Consider the following 20,970-nt stretch of genomic DNA (forward strand, 5'->3'; position numbering starts at 1 on the left):
TTGGTGAATGAATAAATTGAGTGCAAATCTCTCATTCTCTCAGGTTTACAGCCTAAAATCCTCCAATTCACTCGATTGCACTGCTGAGAGATCTAGCAGTTAGAGCTGTGTGTGGATAAGAGTCTTCTTTGGATTCGAATGTCTCTTGAAGGTTTCCATCCTGTCCAACAGAGTGCTGGCTTTGTCAGAAGAGGACATCAGCATCCCAGGCAGGGCCTGGACCTGGAGGCCAGGAGTCCCGGCAGTAGTCCCCACTCTTATCTGCTGTGGGACTTAGTGTATCTAACTTCCCTGGGACAGCCCATGCCCCAGATATTTTCAAGTGCCAGCACAGGGCATATGGGATGCATAAAACAAAAGTTCTCAGCCTCAAGTAGTCTCCATGGAGTTAATATAAATGACCCTTAATATTCCTTCTAATTCTAACCTCTATGATTTCCCCAATATTGTGAAATCCCTTTTATCCAACTTCATAAGAGGTGATCTGTGGAGCCTGGAATTCCTGCCTGTTTACAGATCTGGAGGCTGGTTCTTACATCAGCGATTTGCCCATCCAAGCAGTAAAATACTTGAGGGACCCACGTGTCTGTGAGTTTGAACCCATGCAGGGTTATAAATATGCTCATCTCTCCAGGGCTGTAATGAGAATTAATGAGGTTTAATTCTATAAGGTCTTGCCAAGCAGGGGTCAGGTAATCAGGAGTTTCCATGAATCATGGAACAGATTGTGTTTATCAAGAGTCATCTCTTTGGACCATCAAGACAAAGGGCAGTAGCTTGGTTCTGCCACGAACTAAGAATGCTGAGACAGTGGTGGCCAAAGCCCAGGATCATTGGATGTGCAGAGGGAATGTGCTGGCCAGGGCTACCCAGGGCTGCTGGTCAGGCAAGGCCAGGCCCAGAAGGTGGGATTAGATCAAGAAAGAAGTGTGCTGCAGTCTCGATGTCTGGAGGGGGTTCTGGTAAAGACCAATAAGGAATGTAGACACAAGGGGTGGGTGGGGGGCAGATCAGACTCAAGGCAGGGTCTGAAGTGCGTGAGAATGAGAGATTTTTACCATTTGTAAAATGGGGACTATGACCGTCATCCTTGGTCTTTCATGAGGATTAAAGGAATGCTGACGATCTCTGGCTACAAGCAACAAAATGTGAATTCCTTCATTCAATTAGCATTGATCTGGTTTGCTTTTCACAGTAGGGTGATATTTGCAAAGACCTTGCCACTTTTGTCTGAGGACCTATGGAGGTCTCTAAGAGGGAGGAGGGTTCAGGGGCATCATCCGTTTCCATGGTCCACGCAAGGATGGAGAATGCCAATGCATCTTTCACTCAGAAGATCCAGGCACTGGGTGATGAGGGGGACCCTTGTGAAGCCAACTCTATTATCACCCTGCTCTGCCTGCAAAATTGACCTGAATCTGATCCCTTCCCAAGACAAGTGATGACATCAAGCAGCTATAACCCAGTGCTAAGAATTCCTGCCTCTGCTTTAGCTGGAGGGAGTCCCTGGGACTCCAGAGCCAGAGGGTCAGCAGCAGTTTCCAGAGAGGAGACCCTCACAGCAAGATCCCTCAGCTGAAATGTAAACCCAGCAGTTGGGAGAGGGATGTGCTGGGGGAAAGGTCCAGTCATGGGATTTTAATTCACTCATTCCTTCATTCATCGAACATTAATCAGTCACCAAAATTGAGGATTATGGAGGCTGAATTTAGTTTGTAAGCAGTTTTCTGTTTCTGGCATTGTTCCCCCAGGTGCTTGAATTTGACTGTCATTACATGGGCATTTGCCACAGTCCTCACCATTACCTTACATCTAGTCTACTGCAGCCTTTTGACTTCCTCACCTGAATCCTGAAGTCACTTGGTCTGTGATCCTCACCTTATTAGTGGTAGACTGGAGCTGACTCATACTGACTGATAAGAGCTGATTGCTGTATTTTTAGAATCTTGCCAGACAGTTGACATTCTACTGGTAGCTTGAAATGAGCCATGGAGGGAACGTTTATACCACAGAAACTGGCAAATGCTACAAATCAGGGCATTTTCCCCCCTGGGGAAGAAGGCACCCTGCCACCTTAAGTACTACAAAAAGCTGGGCAAAGGGTTACTGGAAGAGGGAGAAGAAAAGGGATGCAAAAGTAGACCTATTTCTTGCCTTCAAGGAGATTCCAATCTTTTTAAGCATTGGATTTAAGTAATTTCAAACTACTTTTGCTTAAAACTATCCTATAATGCTTTGTGCTGAACAGTGGAACTCAACTGTGGTAGCAGCACATTGGAATCACGTGGGAGCTTTGAAAAATCACTCATGTCAGGGATCTACTCCCCATAGTTTCTACTTTAATCGTACTAGTCTGCAGCCTGGGCACCAGAACTTTTAAGCTAGATGACTTTTCAGTGCTCCTAGAGATATGAACACAATGTCCAACATCTTTACAGCACCAGTTCACAAAGTGCTCTTTCTATACTCAGCCTTTCTATAATCAAGAGAGACTAACTGCTCTAATAAACAGCCCTAACTCTCAGTGATGAGCAGAATAAGTGTGGTGTGTGGTGAGAAAAAACACAGATTTAGTGCCAGGTAACCTTCTGAACCTACGGTTTCCTCATCTGTAAAGTGAATATATCACCACCACAGAGTTTTCACAAGGATTAAAGGAAAATAGGATGCTACAAATCACAGAATACCCAACTAAAAAAGGTTTATTACTTAACATGACAAGACTTTCAGAGGTAGGACAGTTCCAGCACTGATTCATCTGCTCCACAATATAAAAAATTCAGGCTCTTTCCACATTTCTGCTCTGACATCCCTGGGGTCTTTTGGCTTTGGGTTTAGTCTTGCTTCTTCATGCTCACAAGATGGCTGCCACAGTTCCAGGCATCACATGTAGAGAGGGTAATTTCTGGTGAAAGAAACATTTCCTTCAAAGGTCACATTTACTAAGGAGGAAAACTCTTCCTAGAGCCTCCCTATAGTCCTCTCCTTGGGTATCATTGGCCAAGATAGAAGTTACATGTTCTAGCAGCAAGGGAGCCTGAGGAAATAGGTTTCTGGCATTTTCAGTCTTCGCAAATGGCAGATGGCTACACAGCCAAGAAGGAGGGAATGGGTGAGTACAGTTGATGTGGCCACAGAGAAGTCTATTAAGGGACCCTGCACTGTGCTTTCCACACACAGAGCTCAGTACATGTTAGTTGCTTTTGCCCTTTATCCTGCCATCCCATCATTACCAATCACCACATCAGCCCTTTTCCTTCAGTAATTCTAACTTCCAACCTAGAACTGGCCCCTCTCCTAAGACCAAAGATACAGCATAACTGATTAACTACTGAACATCTGCAGGTGCATGACTCTCTTTAGGCCCAGAGAGGCCATTACACTGGGCTATAAATATCCTCAGGTGTTTGGTTTCTTCTCTCCCCTTGGGTAAAACTAAGAACTAGGGAATAATACCAAGTAGCTTCACCTCAATAAAAAATATCCACACCTCACTGGTCTTCTGGCATTCAAGCTATAGGACATCTTAGTAATGCAGATCCCCAGGGCAAGCTCACCATCTGGAGAATTCCCACCTGCCAAGGTGACTATGTGCTCATTATGGAAACCCCACAGAGCAGTAATGAACCATTCTCTGGGGAGGTCACACCCCCCCAACTAATAACATACATGTCAAATCCCATTAGGGGCAACTCCAAGATACCTTTCAGAATCTTTTGTTTCAAGGAATCAGTTCCCTTGGAATATAGCATCAAACAAGCCAGCTTCAGACTGAGAATTAAAAAGCTATTATTATTAAATCATACTTTTAAAAGTTATAAAATAATCTGATCACACCATAGAAAATGTAGGAAATAGAAAAAAGACAAATTAAAACCATCAACCACATAAACAAAATCAATGTTGTCATTTGGTGTAATTCCTTCTCAACATTTTTCCTTTGCTCGAGTGTTTTTACATAGTTATAATCACAGTATATGCTTGCTATTTTCATTTTACTTTTTCAATTTAAATTTAAGAAGTATTTATTGTGTATTATGGCACCAGGCTCAGGGTTAGATGGTAGGGGTTCAGTGGAATACAGGTCAGGCAATGGGAAACAGACAGTGCAATGTGATAAGCAAATGGAAGTGAGTGATAGGGATTATGGAAACCTGTTAGAGGAAACGCCAAGCTAGACTTACAGGTGGTTCTCAAGGAAGGCTTCCTGGAAGAAGTGCTCTGTAATCTGAGACCCAAAGATGCATAAGAATGAGCTTAATGAAGAGGAATTGGGAGGAGTGGTCTCTGCAGAAGGAAGTGTTCTTCATGGCTTAGGCAAGACCCAAGTTGAACAAGTATATAGTGTTTGGAGGACATGATACAAGAGTAACTTAAGGTGGTGGGAGCTTGGATTCTGTTATGGACTGAGTTGTATTCCCCTTAAATTCGTATGTTGAAGCCCTAAGCCTCCAAAGTGAGTATTTTGAGAAATAGGGCCTTTAAAAAGATAATTAAGATTAAATATGGTCATAAGAGTGAGACCCTAATCCAATAAATCTGAAGGAAAGAAAAAAAGAGGAAGAAATTTGTTATAAGGAATTAACCCACATGATTATGGAGACTGACAAGTCCAAAATCTGCAGAGCTGATGTCCCAATTCAAGTTTAAAGGGTGGAAGCTGCTGAAGAAACAGGAGGAGCCAATGCTCCATTTTGACGGCTGTCAGGAAAAAGAATTCTCTTTTACTTTGCTGGAGGTCAGTCTTTTGTTCTAGTCAAGCCTTCAAATGATTAGATGAGGCCCACTAACATTATGGAGGGCAGTCTGCTTTACTCAGTCCACTGATTTAAATGTTAATGTCATTCAAAAAAATTCCCACAGAATCACCCAAAGTAACATTTGACTAACTTCACAGGAGCCTCCTGGCCCAGTCAAATTGATACACACAAGTAGCCATCACAGACTCCACGACGAGGAAAGGCAAGGGAAGAGGCTAGGGAGTTTGTCAGGGAGCAGAGATCATAGGCCTGCTAGGAGTACAAAATAGAGTTTGTACCTGATTCTGATGTCAAAGGAAAGTTACAGAATGGTTCTAATCAGTGAATGTCATGTTTAGTGCATTCATTTTAAGAAAAAGCATTGAGGTTGCAGTGTGGAAAACACATTCAGGACTGCCCCGTACAGTTGGGCAGGTTGGGTACTATACAATTCAAGAATAGGCACTGTTTCCATCCTCGTCTGTGGGAGTAGCACCTCCTGGAGTTTGCTGGGTACAATCTGTGCTATTGTATACAGTGGTTCTAAACACATTAGAAGGGACAGGATTGGAGACAAGGAAATCAGTTAGGAGGGCATGTCAGTACTATGGGTCCAAAAAGTTTTCAAATCTTGTGCATGGTCATGATTTGGTGGCTTTCTCTATGATTTACTTAACCATTTTCCTAATGCTGTTTACAAGCATAGTTTTGCCAGAGTGATATTAAATATAAACAAAGTTCCTCTCCATGCTCTCATATGATCATAGAAAGTATCATCTCACTGGGACGTTTTTGAGAGCAAAGGGGTTATAAGTGATTACATGGGAGAACAGGCATAGTCTGGGGCCGTCTTAGGGACACCAGAATGAGTTGTCACCTTCCTTCTCTGGATTTCAAGTCTTTTCTCTAGGGAGTTTCATTTCTGAGAGAATCAGGAGCCAAATGCACAAAATGTACTTACCTAGTGTCAAAAAAAAACTTCAGTCTTTTTCTGTAGATTGAAACCCTATAATTTTTGTGTTTCAGCAAAGTAAATTGTACTGTCTACATTTATTTATATTCTCTTCACATCTTCTGTAGCAAGAGATAGCTGGGAACATTTCATTCTCCTCCCACTAAGTTGCTATGATTTCACAAGGGATTTTTTGTTGTTTTTTATTTTTGTTTTTGTTTTTATCGTGGGTTGAACAGTCTCTCCTGAAGCTTTGAAGGCAAGATTTCCAGGCCTAAGAGAGCAGAAGGGAAAGAATAATGACTGTTTCTCTCCTGTGTTTGGAGGGAAATAGGAAGAAAGAGGAAGAAGTTGAATTATAAAAATTATGTAGCTGCTGTGTTTAATTTTTTTTACACTAAGGATGACTCAGTGGTCCTTCTTCTAACATTAGGAGACCTGCTCTCTGCTTACATCTTTGCGTCTGACTCTAGTGGAGTTATCCAGAAAAACTTTCAGGAGGCTTCAGTTGAATGGCCATTTTCATATCAATGGAAGATACCAGGGTTTCTTTTTAGACTTGAATGGACCACAACAAGGAGCTCCAACTTGGAACAGAGGAAGCTTGCCCTAAAAGGATGTGGCAAAGGCTGCTAGAGCTTAACAACATTCATGTTCCAAACTTCTTTCTGGACAACTGTGCTACGTTTCCCTTCCTCCCTTGGAGTTAGGTGTGGCCCTGTAGCTGAATTCTGGCAAATGATATGTGAGCTGAAATGATGACCACCGCTTTCAGGCATGGCCATATAAACCTCCCACAAACAAGCCTTGTTCCTTTTCCCCATCTGCCTAGTAGAGAGAGAACTGGGAACCAGGTGTGTGTGCACTGCACGCCTGAGTGTTCCTAGGCCAGTGTGGGTCATCCTTGAGAGCAACTAACAGCCTTTTGGATGCGAGGGAGGAAAATTTGGAACCTAGGTTGTCTGCTGGTCTTATCATGAGGAGGTGAAAGGCACCACAATTACATTTCAATTTAATTGAAATTAAATCAGGCCTTTCGGTTTCTGGCCCTCCTCTCAGGCTAGGCATGAACTGGGCCAAGGAATTAATGCAGTTAGGGCAGGGAGCTGGTGCCCAGCCACCCGCCCCTTCTCTGACTCACAGACTGCAGTGCCCTCCAGATGACCCCTCGGCATCCTCCCTGGATGTCCGCAGCTCTCTCCCTCGGCACTTTGCCAGCTTGAGAGGAAAATTCCTACGATAATCCGCTGAAGGAGAGCACAATTCATAAAGTAAAAGAACCACTGAATTCAGTATTTTTCCTGCCCCATTTGAGACACCCAAGGTGCCCATGACTTCCTGGATGAGCCGCTGGCTCAGTGCATGACCACAGAGGCCCAGCCCAGAACCTAGCACTTGATATGTGTTCCACAAACTGTATCTTCTCATCTTTTCCCTTCTGTTCTTCTTATTGCCATCGCTGTTACTATCCTTGTTACCATTATTAGTCAACATCAGATACCCAACTCTTCCTAGGACGAGGCCAACCTCCTTATTGCGATGAAGGCTTGGACATCTTGTCTAGTTCTACCGCCCACCTGCCCTCTTCGTATCAATATCTCTTAGCCCTGAGGAAGGCCAGATGCCCTCAAAAAGGCCATGACACCCAAGTGATGCTTAAGGCAGTAACAAGATTTAGCCAGGCTGGGAAACAGAGCTCTGAAGGAGACAACTTTTGCTGTTCACAGTGAACTAAAAATAGCTATAGGGCTCTGCTTAAACACAGAGCAACCTTTGTAATCAAGCATCCCTTTTGTTTGTTAGAATCTCATCATTTGTGGGTCCATAACTTCTCCTTCATTCAAGAGTCCATGACTGTTCTCCCTGGGGGAGGCACCAGGGCCACCTGCCCAGGCCCAGAGCAATAGTAGCTGCTGCTTTAAAAAGTGGTGTGAAGGATCCGGGGCTTTAGCTTTGCTGGTTGTTTAGCAAGGCTTCACCTTGGCCTTGGTGGAGTCTCATGGCCCAGAGTCTGCTCCTTAGGATCACATTTCAGAGAAACCAGGTTACTTAAACTCTCTGAGCCTCGCTTTCCTAATCTGTAAATGGGGTTAGCAATTCCCACCTGGTAAGGTTGTCATAAGGATAAACTGAGATCATATATGCCAGGTGCTTGGCCCAGTGACCAAGAGAAGTCATGATGATGGTCATGATAGTTAATAGTCTAGATAGTCTAGACCATTCAAATCCTGCAGCATCTTTCCCACTGCAGGGAATCCTGCAAGTCTGCATAGGAGCACAGCGGTTGTGCTAATCCATGCAAAGAGGGTCAGCTGATCTTTAAAGGGAATGAAGCTAAGCTACCTTATACTCCAAAGTCACCATCCCCATTGCAGGGATAAAGACGTGGGTGCTGACCAGCCAGGGCTGGACAGAATGACAAAGGTCCTTTCCTCCCTGTGCTGTTCTGGACCTTGTGGAGAGCCCGCCTTTCCATGAGAGCATCCTTCCTTCAGCCTGCCCAGCTACCATCTAGCTGTTGAGTGGCAGCCTACCCTAATGACTTGTATGCTCCCAGGCCCCTGCGCTTGGACAGGTTGCTTCCAGACCTCTTGGACAGCACATTCACAGATTGTGCCTTGAGATGGGGAATCTTTGGCAGGTGGCTGTCATTATCTGTTTGATGTTAGTTTTTAAAACTTTCTTTCTCATACATCAACCTTTTTATTCCCCTCTATGAACCCAGGTTCTGTGGGCTCCTACTCTAGGGCTCTGCATGCTGAACACAAGACCCCATGCAATTATTCTCATTCTTTTGTTATTGAGGTTGTTCTTTGCCCCAGGAAGAAGGTGATAGGAGGTGCTGGATGCTAAGGAGTTGGGCCTTTGACCCTCTCCTTTTACGCCATGCACTCTCCATCTTAAACACTTTTAGGGTTTTGTTTGCCATCTTTGACTCCAAAATCTCTATCTCTACTCTCAACCTCTGCTTATATTCTGGAGCTGGCTTGAATGTACTCACAAGGATTGATTATTAAATATTTAAGAAATTTGCAAGCTAGTTTTAAGCCACTGATAACTTGAAAGCAGCCATGTAGACATGTTTACACCACGGAAATTGGCAAATACTACAGAGGTTTTTGTTTTTGTTTTCCTTCAGAGAGCAAGTTTACCAGAAGACCACCAAATAATTTCCCTCCTAAATTCCAGGGTAGCCAGTTGCCTAGTGGACATGTACACACAGATGACCCATGGACACCTCAAACTCAAAAGGCTCCGTATTAATTAAACTCAATGTTTTTCTCACCAACACTGTCATCCTCTTGTATGTTCTGTTTTGATCAATGGCACCAATAGAGACCAAGGGTCAGGAAATTCAGAATACAAAGGGGATGAGTCATGAGTTTAGGCAGAGGGATGACTTTAGAGACAGGGAAGAAGCATTCTGTGTAACCAGAGGCAGGAATGACAGTGTGGATGGGTGGAAGGTGAGTCTATAAGTAAACGCTCTGATGTTTGAGGGCAGAAGTGCCCTTTCTCAGCAGTAAAGGTAGGAATTTCATCTCAAAGGAGAAGGGGTAAAATAACGCTTCAGCAATCACTCAAATAGGGTCAGAGAGAGTCTCAAAAGGATTAATTCATTCATGCAGTAGACATCTAGCTGAATCTATAATGTGATTATTTTCACCTTTTTCCTTTAAGATTCAAGTTGCTGAGTATTTTAGCCCAACCTAGTCATGCTAGGAGAAGATAGGCAGAGGTTTAAGAAACTGCTTAACGTGGCTTATAGATGCCCTTGAGACACAGAATCTCTGAGAAGCAGAGGACATTGGCGGGGGGCGGGAGCTCCAGAGGAGCCCCTAGACCGGGCGGTATGGCCAGTCTTCCAGCACTCTGCTTCCTCGTCCTTCTGTCCTCCATTGTTTCACTCTCCGTGCTTGTATGCAGAACAGACATTGTTAATTAACGCCAGCGCTTCTCTCCCTGAGCCTGCAAGCGCCCCAGGGTCCTTTTCAGCAGCTACTATTAGCAATCCAAGTGGGCACACAAGATGAAAACCGTTTGGCACCCCTGCCCTGGTTCAAAAGGCACATGTGATGAAAGGGGAGGCTCCAGGACTCACACGTAATGTGTTTCCCGGTTGTTTTGAAACATCAAAATGATTCGTCTCTATTTTTAAAATTGCCCTGGGATAACTATACACACTGAGGCATAGTTTGTTTTTTTTTTTTTTTAAATAAAATTAATACCACATTTTCCTCCTCCAAACAAGAGTAAAAGACACATAAAAATTCTCAAACGGCAATTTAACCTGGAGTCTAGGCCTCTTAGCCAAAATGGACATTTTTGTTGTTGTGGTTGATAGAGGATAGATTCACCCAACAGGATGCTGGAATTTAAGATAATCCATGAGTGATGCTAAAACATCTACCCAGTACAAAGGGGCCTAAAGTGGGATCAAGATATAAGACTCTGGACAAGGAGGTGATCCTCGGAGACTCTGCCAGCTCTAAACATTTTCATTCTATGATCTGAAAAATAAGCCAGAGTACTTGAGGGGTTCCCAGGGAGTGGAAATGAGCATCCTATTTTTGTTGCTATGAAGTCAGAGGTGTGAAGACCAGGCATGGGAAGCTGTCCTTATTCTACCATGATCTCCAGGTAATGAGTGATGCTCAGATACGTTTATACTCTCCCGCAGTCCTGAGTTCCAGCTGCTTGCACAAAGGTACGTTTGTGCGTAATAGAAGGTGACATTAAGGTTAATGGAACAAAGCATTGATGACTTTGAGAAACACCAATGTGTGTGTTAATGCAGCATCATGGCCTTAGTAATAGGCTGTGTGTGCGTGCATCTGCTGTGGGTATGCCTGTGTGTGTTGGTGTGTCTGCCCCATTAGTATGGTGGCCTCTGTTAGGAATAATTGATGTCTCCATGTAAGAAAAAGTTCTCATTGAACTTGCAATGGGCTAGGAGGTCATGCCTTATGTTTGCAAAGACAGCATCATCAGGAGCAACAGGTAAAGAACTTCAGGGCAGAGAAGAGACTGTGCATACAGCCTCGGACCCAGAGGGCCTGCCTGTGGAAGACTGGGCCCCACCCGACTCCAGGAAGCTGCCATCAAGACCAGCCCCCACCCCCCTCCCCACCCCTGGCTCTGACAGGACAAGCCCGGGGTGGGCGGGCCTCTGCCTGGCTGGTCTCCTAGAACCCCCTGAGCACCTCAAGGCAGAGTCTGCTTAGGCTGGGCCTCAGGTAGACACCAGAGCCCCACTGGGAGCCTCGAGACACCCAGTCCAGCCAGGCCCTGCATCCTGTTGGCTCTGCATCCCCGTGGCCGTCTCGCCTCCTCAGAGCTGTCTTCTTCCTGCTGTCCTGAGCTGCCTGCTCCCTGCCACCATCATCACCAGTCTTTCCACTTTGCCGTCTTCCACAGTGAACACCACGCTTCTCTGAATCCTCAACTTCTTTGTCTGGCGCTTTAGTTACAAACAGACTTTGCCCAAGGACATGGTTTCCTCAGTGGCCCTCTCATAATAAACAGAGGGGCCACCTCCCCTTTCTCCCACAACTCAGGTCCTGGAGGTGGGCTCAGCCATCCATTCGGCATCGCTGCTTCTGCTCTTGTGGAAGCTTCTGCCTCCCTTCCCTGAAGTTCACACCTCTCCCCCCTACCCGGTTCTCCTGCAGGCTTCCCGGCCGCTCCCACAATTCCTTAGCCTCTTGGTGCCTGGATCTCACTCCTCCTTGCCATGCCATCATCCTGGTGCATTCACCACCCGATATCCTGGCCTCCCAGTTGGTCTCAGCCTTAATAACCTCCATTCCCCTCCACTTAAGCCACTGTCCCCCTGCCCCTGGCCCTTGGTATTCCTTGAACGTCTTTCAAAGTCTAAAATTTTACAGTCCCACACAGCGAACACAGTCTCTTGTCTTTCCCCTTCTCAGAACCTTCTCTATAAATAGGTACACTTTTCGAGACCCCTAGTGCTTGATTACTGCATTTTCTCACACCCCCCCTAACCCCGCGTGCTTTTCCCTGTAGCTGAGAGCTCTAGCCTGCACGCTGTTATCCCCTCTGGACATGCACTAACACACACACACAGGCATGATGTGTGCCCACGTATAGTCTGTTAGGGGGTCTCAGTGCTGCACTGACCTTGAACTCTTATTTCCAGCTAGGATTCTACAGAATTGAATTCTATTCTTTGCTGTCAACCCCCCATGTCTGGATTAGTGCTACTGTCTGCCCTCTGCCAGAGCCACAGTGACACAGACAGCACCCCCACATGGCACCACACCAGCCAAGCAGAATGTTAGGATGACTCAATGTTAAGATCTCCCTCACCGGCTGTGCCACACTTTCACCATTCTCTCTACGTCACCTCTCCATCCGCATTCTCTCCTCTGTGCCAACTTGGGGAGGAAATCTGAGGCTACTAATCATGAAATACCTAAATTTCCTCCCCTCCTACTTCTGTCTCCCGAGTCTATTTTCCAGGGCATATGGCTGCTTCCTGCAGGTAGGTGTGGCCATGTGTCTAAGTTCTTTTTCATAGGAGATGAGTAAATGTCTTGCGTGCGAGTCATTTTCTTAAAGAAGATCTTACCCTAGACTGGCTCATGCTTTTTTCATCCCACAGGCTGGGAACAACCTTGGAAGCTGATGTTGAGGATGGCCACGCTGCCTTGCTGGCCTGGATCGCCGGGTGGCTTCATGATGAAGAGCCTGACTGCTCGTCCTGGACTGTCCCATGAGAGACAAAGTTCTGTCTTGTTTGAGCTGCTAAATTCTGGGGCCCCTTTGTTATGGCAGCTTAGCCTTTACCTTGATAATCTACTCACCTACACACACTTAACTTTATCGGTACCCTTTACTACCTCCTCCTCACCAGTCTCAGAGGTTGAGATGTACCTGTTCACCAAGGGGAATTCCTCCCCGTGCTCCCCTGCATTTAATCATGAGTTTGCTCCAGCAGGTAGCCTCTCTCCTAAATCTCTCCATAACCTCTTTCGTTGGCTCTGTCCCCTCCACCTGTATATGCTGTCCTCTCGTATCTTTCACGCCCTTAAAGAAAACCCTCTGTGACCTCTCTATCTCTCCTAGCCTTTCTCTCTCCACTGCTTCTCTACTTAGATTCTTGCAGAAGATGTTACTGCTCTTTGTCTCCATTTCCTCACTTCCTGTTTCCTCCACAGCCCCTTGAAATCTGGCTTCCACAGTCACCATTCTTCTAGAATTGCCTCCATAGTTCTAATCCTAAAGGGTGGCTTTTTCCATCCAGTTCCTTCTTATCCTCTCAGCTCTGAAACACCATGAACCACACATCATTGGAATGGTCCACCACTCTAACTTATGTTCTGGCTCCATCCTTGGCTCTTTTCCAGTCTCTTCTCCTTAAAAATGAGTGTCTGCTCCCAAGGATTCTGTTCTTGTCCTTCCCCTCCACATGCTCGACTTAGACAAACCAATGGCCCCCTTGTAGTCCTGACCACCAGGATGGTAAGTCAAATCATACCTTCACTATCATCTTTCTTATGAGTTGGACTCATGTATCCAACTGCTGACTTGACATCTTGGATATCCTCGTGGCACCTCCCACTCAACTGTCCCAAACCAAAACTATCCCATCCCCTTTCCCAAACTGCCTCCTCTTCCCCTGCCTCTTCTCTCTGTTGGCCAATGGCCCCACTTCCCCAAGCACCCAGGCTGGACTGGAGAGTTGTCATGGATCCTCCTTCATCCGCCACAGCTACTAAAAATTCATTCTTCCTCTTTGGCTTCACAGATCCACCCATATCTTTGAGTTCCCACCATGGCATACAGCATCCTCCCTGTGCTCCTTTGTAAGACTCCAGCCCATCAGTCTCCACCCCACCCTCTCTCCTCTGGAAACAGAATCCCCTGGGCTCTTCCCTGTCTACCATGCCCCTCCCTCCTATACTCCTCAGATCACTCTTTTTCCTCATTCAGACTCTGCACTGTTCCCTCCAGGAAGCCTTCTTTTAGCACCAGTCAGCCTAAGATTCCCTCCCCCTACTCAGTGCTCCTGAAGCTCTCTGTGCATGGTTGTACTGAGCACGTGCCATAATATTTTGAAACACATATTGTATTGGTCTGTAGTGGACATTTGTCTTTCTTTTTGATCACTTAGCATCTGAACATTTCTCCTATGCTTGGAGCATCCTCCACTTCTTATAAGCCTCCTTCCCACCATCAAAACAGAAAATGCCAGATACCCGCTCCCCCAGTTTCCTTTCACTAAAATGAGGGCAACTGACTTGTCATCTTCAGTCATATACCCATCTCCAGGCTTGACTCAGAAATCTGTGGCACAAAAAGTCAGAGACCCTGGGGACCCCATGCTGGCAGGGTGGCTGCAGCAATGGCAGATCTTCCAGAGGTCACAACTAGGCTCTCATGTCGGTGGTACCAGTGGTGCCAGCTGAGGCATGCTTTCAAGCTTTGGTCCTATTCTGTGCCCCATTTTGCAAGCCCCCCTCCATATCCTTTTAGTGAATTCTTTTTCCTGCTTAGCTTAGCCAGAACTGGGTTCTGTTGCTACCGGGAGCCCTGACTATGCTCCTACCTGTTGAGACTGTGAGCCCTTCCATGACAGGAGTATCTTCATTGCCTTTGTATCTGCAGCCCTGGCACACAGTGGGCATTCTGTAATTGCTGCATTTGTGCACAGACTGTCAATAACATCTAGGCCCAACTCAAGGAGACAATATGCATTTTAACATTTTCATCCTTCCTTCTGCATCCAAGGAGGCGACAATCAGCTCAGATAATAATTATCTGTCTCTTGTGTGCACAGATGCTCCCCTGCTCAAGGAAATGTCTATCTCCAGCACCTCCATTCTCCCACCCCTGCTTTCTCTGCTGGGCTGCGTGACCTTGACTCATCAGAAGCCAGTAGGTGATCTTTTGCCTTGGCTAGACCATCTTCCCTTTTCTCCTTCCACCTGGAATAGGAAGGTTGAGATGCCCTTCCTCGTGGGCCCTAGCTAATGTATCCCATACAATATTTATGCTCCGCACGTACCTGAACTTCCCAAGCTGTGCCCTGTTTATGCATTCATGAGCAAGTGCTCAAGATAATGTAATTTCATCAAATGGAGCTGAACCATGGCTCGACTTTATGAGGGATTACAGGCTGCTTTTTCTTTATTTGTAAATGTGCCAGCCTAAAAAATACCGTGTTTTGTCAGAGACAGCTGATTAAACACCTCTGAGTATCTGTCAGTGCAAACCGAGAGATCATTAATTTATGCTGTAAAAAGAATAGCTGGGTAAGTGTGACTTAGACCAGTGTTGTTCCTTTCCTCATTTGAAACAAATAACATTTACATCTTTGGAAAGAACGTTGCAAAAAAAAAAAAATCACCCTAATGGATCAATGTTTGCCAGAGTGACATCCGTTGTGTCACTTTGGCGCTCATCTATTTAAAGCCTCAAAGTGGATATTTTAGTCTTAAACGGCAGGTGTCCTGATATGGAAAAGCTCCTAAATTTGCTTGGGCTGGGGAGGTTTTTGATCTTTTCCTTGGCTCTCTCCTTTTGCTCTCTCCTCTCCCTTCTTATTTCCTCATCACCTGCCATAGTCTCACCATTACTACATAGTTATGAAATAACTTCTGCACCTTGTTAGTATCTTGGCCTGGATTTGGAGATCAAGAGGTTGCAGCTTCTGGTAGAGTTTGCCTAGTGGGTTTGTTTTAAATGCTGGATTTAAAGAAGTGTCAACTATTGATTTTTCGAACAAATCAAAAATTCAGGAAGAGAAAAGTTTTCTTTCTGAAGGTGTAAATGTTGCATTTACTAAGTTGGACAAAGTTTCTAAAGTGTAATGTTCACACCATTTTAATTATAAAAATACCTCATGGATCCTCTTTTTGTATAGAATTTTGGTTTTTCATACAGCATTTGTAGCGGTGTTTTTTTTTTAAATCTGTTACCAGTTCCCAAAACACTTTACTATGGATTCTGTAGTATATTCTACTCTTCATAAATAAAAACAAGGACCAGTCAAGTTGCATCTATAAAACTATACAAGAAACAACTTAATTATTTCATTCAATCCTCACAATAACCCTTTCAAGAAGATAAGACCTTATTTTTCAGGGAAAGAAACAGTCTCAGACATTTCTGGAAGTACTGGCACAAGACTGCATGGAATCTGTACCTAGTTCAGTTCAGTACACAATCTCCTTGCATATTGTGCTCAGAGTTAGGACACACTGTGCTCAGAGTTAGGACACAAAGATGATAAATGCAACTTCAAGTTCAAAGTCTAGAGACTGTGAAGCCAGGAATTCAACTTAGGTCTTCTGGTTGCACATTCTTGTCTCTTTTTGCTGTCTCAACACTAAGGTGAAGGCCAGCCTTAGGCAAAAGCATCAGATCTGAAAAATTTGCTTCCACTAAGCAGCCTCCTTCCTCCTTTACCCTTCTTTCTCCTCAAGCGCCACCAAGGCTTTCCAAGGCTTTCTCCGAAATTTGCCTTCCAAATTCCCCAAAGTCATCGCTCCCTCCTCTCCTCACCCAAATTCAGTTTGCCTGGGTCTTAGTCCAGCTCCCAGCTGCTGAACCTTCGACTTGTCTCCAAACTTTGGGATCATGGCCTGCAGTAACAGGGCCACTAACAGCCCATAAGACTTCCATGAGAGAACGTATGAAAGGTGCTCTTTCTTCAGGGAAATGATAGCCCTGCACTGGGTTGCACAGCTTGGCAATCAAACTCCACCCTCACCCATTTACCAGGCACTTCTGTTCAGAGTGCAACCTACAGAGCGATACAGGACAGTCTGCAAAATAAGAAATGTATTTCGCATTGTCACGGGGGCCAAAGTTTAAGGAGAACCGCAGCCACTGTCCATGGTCCTGAACAACCCGTCCTTGCAAGAACACGTGTCTTCTATCTCTGGGTCCCCAGTGATTCCTGCTGAATGTTCCTGCCACATGTAGGTTTTCTTTGTTTTATTTTTCATCTTGATGAAACGTCTTCCCTTTTTATACTGTCACGACACAAATATGATGATTCATGTGTCACAATTTGTAAAAGATAGTGGATGCAGGCAGCCTGGGTTTGAATCCCAGACCCACTATTGGCTAGTTGGATCTTGGGGAAGCTACTAAGCCTCTCTGGACTTCAGTTTCTCCATCTTTAAAGTGAGGCTCAGAGTACTAAACAGCTCAGAAGATTGTTTTGCGGATTAGATGAGACAATGTATGCAAAGTGCTTTGAGACTGTGTTGTATGTGGGAAAAATTCAGCAAATGCTTTCTAGCAGGAGTAACAATTCTGAATGTAATAGTTAATGTGACTTTAGGGATCATATATTTTTTTAATAGGACTCTTTCTGGTCACCAGGAAACTGAGGAAATATGCACTCCTCCACCTTTAGCAGCCAGGGTCAAGTCAGAAACACACCAAAAAATTCATTATTTTAACAGAGTGAACTTATTAATTATTTAATATAGTCAACTTATTAAACAGACGTTGAAGGAAGGATAAAGCTAAAAGAGAACACTGAGGTAATTCAGAGACAGTAACAGCAGGAAGCAGTTCCCAACCCTTAGGGCTAGAGAAACAAAGAGGAGACGTTGGGGTCTTCAGACCCTTGAATGTCAGGAGAAGGACACCCTTCTGCCTAATGATGTTATTGATACGTGATAAGAAATTAATGGCTGGCAATAGCTTGTGAAATTATCAGTCTCGTTGACTAAGAAAGAAGGGCTTTCCTTTCATATGTTTGATATGGTATCTCCTCTATACTCTGCAATGTTTCTTGCAGTATCCCATTTGACATGAGAAAACTTTTAAGAAAAAATTATTCAAAACTTGGAAAATGGTAAAGAATGTTGCATGTCCTTTAATACCATATTGGAGCATAGTGTAACAGATACTCCCAAGAGTTACTAATTCTCTAGAAAAATATATTTTTGCTTCATTTATTATTAATTAAGACCCAGACTGCAAAATTCTATCTTAGCTTGGGAAAAGATTGATAGGCTGCAAATAATTTTGCTCAGCAGAGATGTAAGTTATTTCTGTCCTGTTAAAAAAAAAAACAACCCTAAGATTGCAGACTTGTTGTCCTGTAGAACATTCCACAGTTTTATATCTAACATAGAAGTTTTATTTCAGCATTCTTTCCCTGACAGGTTAAATATCTGTTTCTAAATATCTTGAATAAGTATCTGTTTTTGAGTGTCCTTTGCACCAGCTTTACACATCCTGCAGGTTCCCTTCTTAAAGAGTGTATTAGAGTTCTCCAGAGAAACAGAACCTACAGAGAGAGAATGAGATTTATTATAAAGAATTGGCTCACGTGACTTGAGAGGCTGAGAAGTCCAACAATCTGTCATCTGCAGGCTTGAGACCCAAGAAAGCTGGTGATTTGAAGTTTGAAGGCCTGAGAGCTGGTGTACATTCCAGTCTTAGTCTCTGAAGCCTTGAGAACCAGAAGCACCGAGGGCAACTCAATCAGCAGGCAGAGAGAGAGAGAGAATCCTCTCTTCTATTCAAGCCCTCAGTGGACTGCATGATGCCCACCCACACTGGGGAGGGCCATCTGCTTTACTCAGTCCACCAGTTCAAATGCTCATCTTTTCGGGAAACACCCTCACAGACACAGCCCAAAATAGTGTTCACCAGATATCTGGATATCCCCTGATCCAGTCAGGTTGATACATAAAATTAACTACCACAATGAGTTAAATCTTTACATGTGTTCACTATATACTTGTACAAGAATCATGTTTTTATCTATCACATTTTGACAAGAACTGAAATGAGAAGGATGCTGTATTTGGCCAAAGTCACACAGTTAGAAAAGAAGGGAGTCAGGATTCCCACTCAAGTCTGGCTGCCTCCAAAGTTCGCATGATGATCTCTTGGTGCCATTACTCCAAAGAAAGATGTGTTTAATAGGGAGATTGTACTAGGGGTTGCTGCCAAGCTCTCGCTAAAGTTTGACAAAATTGGGAATCAGCCGGAGTGATAAGCCAGCCTAAGACACTCAGAGTGGATTTACAGATTAAGATAGGTCAGGAAAGATCAAGTGTTTATGTAAAGCAGAGAAGAGAATGAAAATGGTAATGAAAGTCTGAGAAGGATGGTAGCAGTGTTGACACAGGCATGAATTTTAAGACAAACACTAGGCTCCAACTGTTGGAGACCTGGACTGACAGACAACCTGCCTTCCCCTTCCCTCCCTTCCTCAGCCCCAACCCATGGGCTCCCAGGCCTGCTTACACAGGCAGGAAATGCAGGGCAGCTCAACCAGGCTCTCTGATAAATTCTTAAGGTATTTCATGCAGAGCCAAGAGAGGAAGTGCTATTTGGGAATAAAAAGAAACAGTAACAGCCCTGCAGGGAGCTAGAGCAAACTTATAAATTTCGTTTAAATTTTTTAATACCCAGAATTTAGCCTTCAGTCAACTCTACAAACATATGAAGGCCTCCTGGGTGCAAAGCATTGAAGGGAGCATGAAAAAAATAGAAAGAAAAGACTCTTGGAAGGAATCTTGGAGACTTCCATCTCTCAGAGGTAAATCTTCCCTCTCAGTTGTCAGTCAACAATTTTACTGAGTTCCCTCTGTGGAACTCAGGTTCTGTTCCAGCCCTGAAAATACTGCAGGAAACAAGAGCTGTGAAGTCCCTGCTTCCATGAGTCTTATAAGCTAGTGAGAGGGACATAATATAAAATATTAATATTATGTTAATGGAAGATATAATCATTAATATATATTATAGATTAATGTAATATTAAAATATGTTGATTATAGGAATCTATGACATGCAGTATAATATATAACATTCTATGATATTAATATGCTATTTTTATTATATATTAGTATATTAATATAAGATATAATCTCAGGAGTGATTAGGGCTATGGATTAAATAGAGCAAAATAAGAAGCTAAAATTTTGGTGGGTTTGAGGAGCTTTTTTAGAGCATTCAGGAAGACCTCTCTGAAGAACTTAATTCAGTGAAGGAGTAAACTATTTGTAAATGTTAAGGGAAGGATGTACCTGGCAGAGGGAAGGGCAAAAGACGCACGTGGCTGGAAACAGAAGGTGAGGTCAGGGACGGGGCAGGGCTAGATCACAGATCACCTGACCTTTTTGGCCCCAGCAGGAGCTCAGATTTTATTCAAGCCGTTTCATCCCAGTCTGTTTGTTCTGCCACTTAGCAAGTGAGGATGCTGTGGCTTCTCGTTTATTAAGTAAATTCTACCCAGCAAATCTGTATGTGATTCTGCCCTGGCTAATGTGGAAGTACAGAGATGAGAAAGGAATGATACTCGCCTTCATGGGACTCATCATCCAGGAGGTCCCCTCATTGGCCAAAAGAAGCAAAAGGTCACTGGACAGTCAGCTCCCGAGCCTCCACTAATGGAACCACCAGTCCCCTGTTGCTCAGTCAGAAACCTCATTTGAAATCAGCCACCAGGTCCCCGATTGTACATCTTAACAGGCCCCCATACATCCGGGCCTCTTTCCTTCCATTACCAATGCCTTGATTAAACATTGTTGCCATTTCAGGCCTAGACCATTACAATCGCCCCGCCACTGCTCTCTCTGAGCAGGCTGACCCCACCTCCAGTCCAACTGCCACACTGGAACCTGATTAATCTTTCTAAAATGCAAGTCCAATCATGTCTCCCCTACTTGGGAAAAAAGCTTTTAGTGACTCCACATCACTCAAGGTTTGCTAAAGCCCCAATTCTTGTAGGTCCTTCACCCCTTGGCCTCAGACCCTCTTTCTGAGTTCACATTCTGTCTCATCTCCCCAGATTCTTATTCCGCAGCCACACTGAGCTCTTGGCATTTTCTAACACACTGTGCTCTTGCATATGCTGCTCCTCTTCCAGATCTCAGCCATTTGGATCTTAAACTGAAGACCTTTCCTTATAGCTTTGATCTCAAACTGTAAGCTACGTTTCCTGGTCTGGGAAGAGATCCTATCCAAGGCAGAAGAGGATGAGGCCAATGCAAAGAGAAGAAGGGACAGCAATGTCAATGTACAGAGTGACAGAGATTTGGAATTTGGAACATCACTTGAATTCCTGGATCCCCCCATGCCTGAAGCCAATTTCACCTTGGAATTCACTTTGTAAATCAACAAGGAAGCCTAAAGAGTTGCAGTGGGAACTACCTTGGGAAATAGGAGACCTAATATTGTCTATTAACTGACTGGATGGTATAAGGACCCTTGTGATTACATTGGGCCCACCCAGATAAGCTAGGATAATCTTCCCATCTCAAGATCCTTAACTCCATC

General features: G+C 44.4%; 1 long non-coding RNA gene across 1 annotated transcript in view; it reads left to right on the plus strand.

Annotated features, from left to right (window-relative positions):
• Positions 1-15,638, plus strand: part of LOC141577799 (uncharacterized) — a 36,209-nt gene extending 20,571 nt beyond the window's left edge. The window contains exon 5 of the long non-coding RNA XR_012507268.1: positions 12,317-15,638. This is a non-coding gene — a long non-coding RNA (uncharacterized LOC141577799). The remainder of the gene's footprint in view (positions 1-12,316) is intronic.
• The last annotated feature ends 5,332 nt before the right edge of the window (positions 15,639-20,970 follow it).

This window comes from Camelus bactrianus, chromosome 6 (genome assembly GCF_048773025.1).
Source record: "Camelus bactrianus isolate YW-2024 breed Bactrian camel chromosome 6, ASM4877302v1, whole genome shotgun sequence".
NCBI classification, from domain to species: Eukaryota; Metazoa; Chordata; class Mammalia; order Artiodactyla; family Camelidae; genus Camelus; species Camelus bactrianus.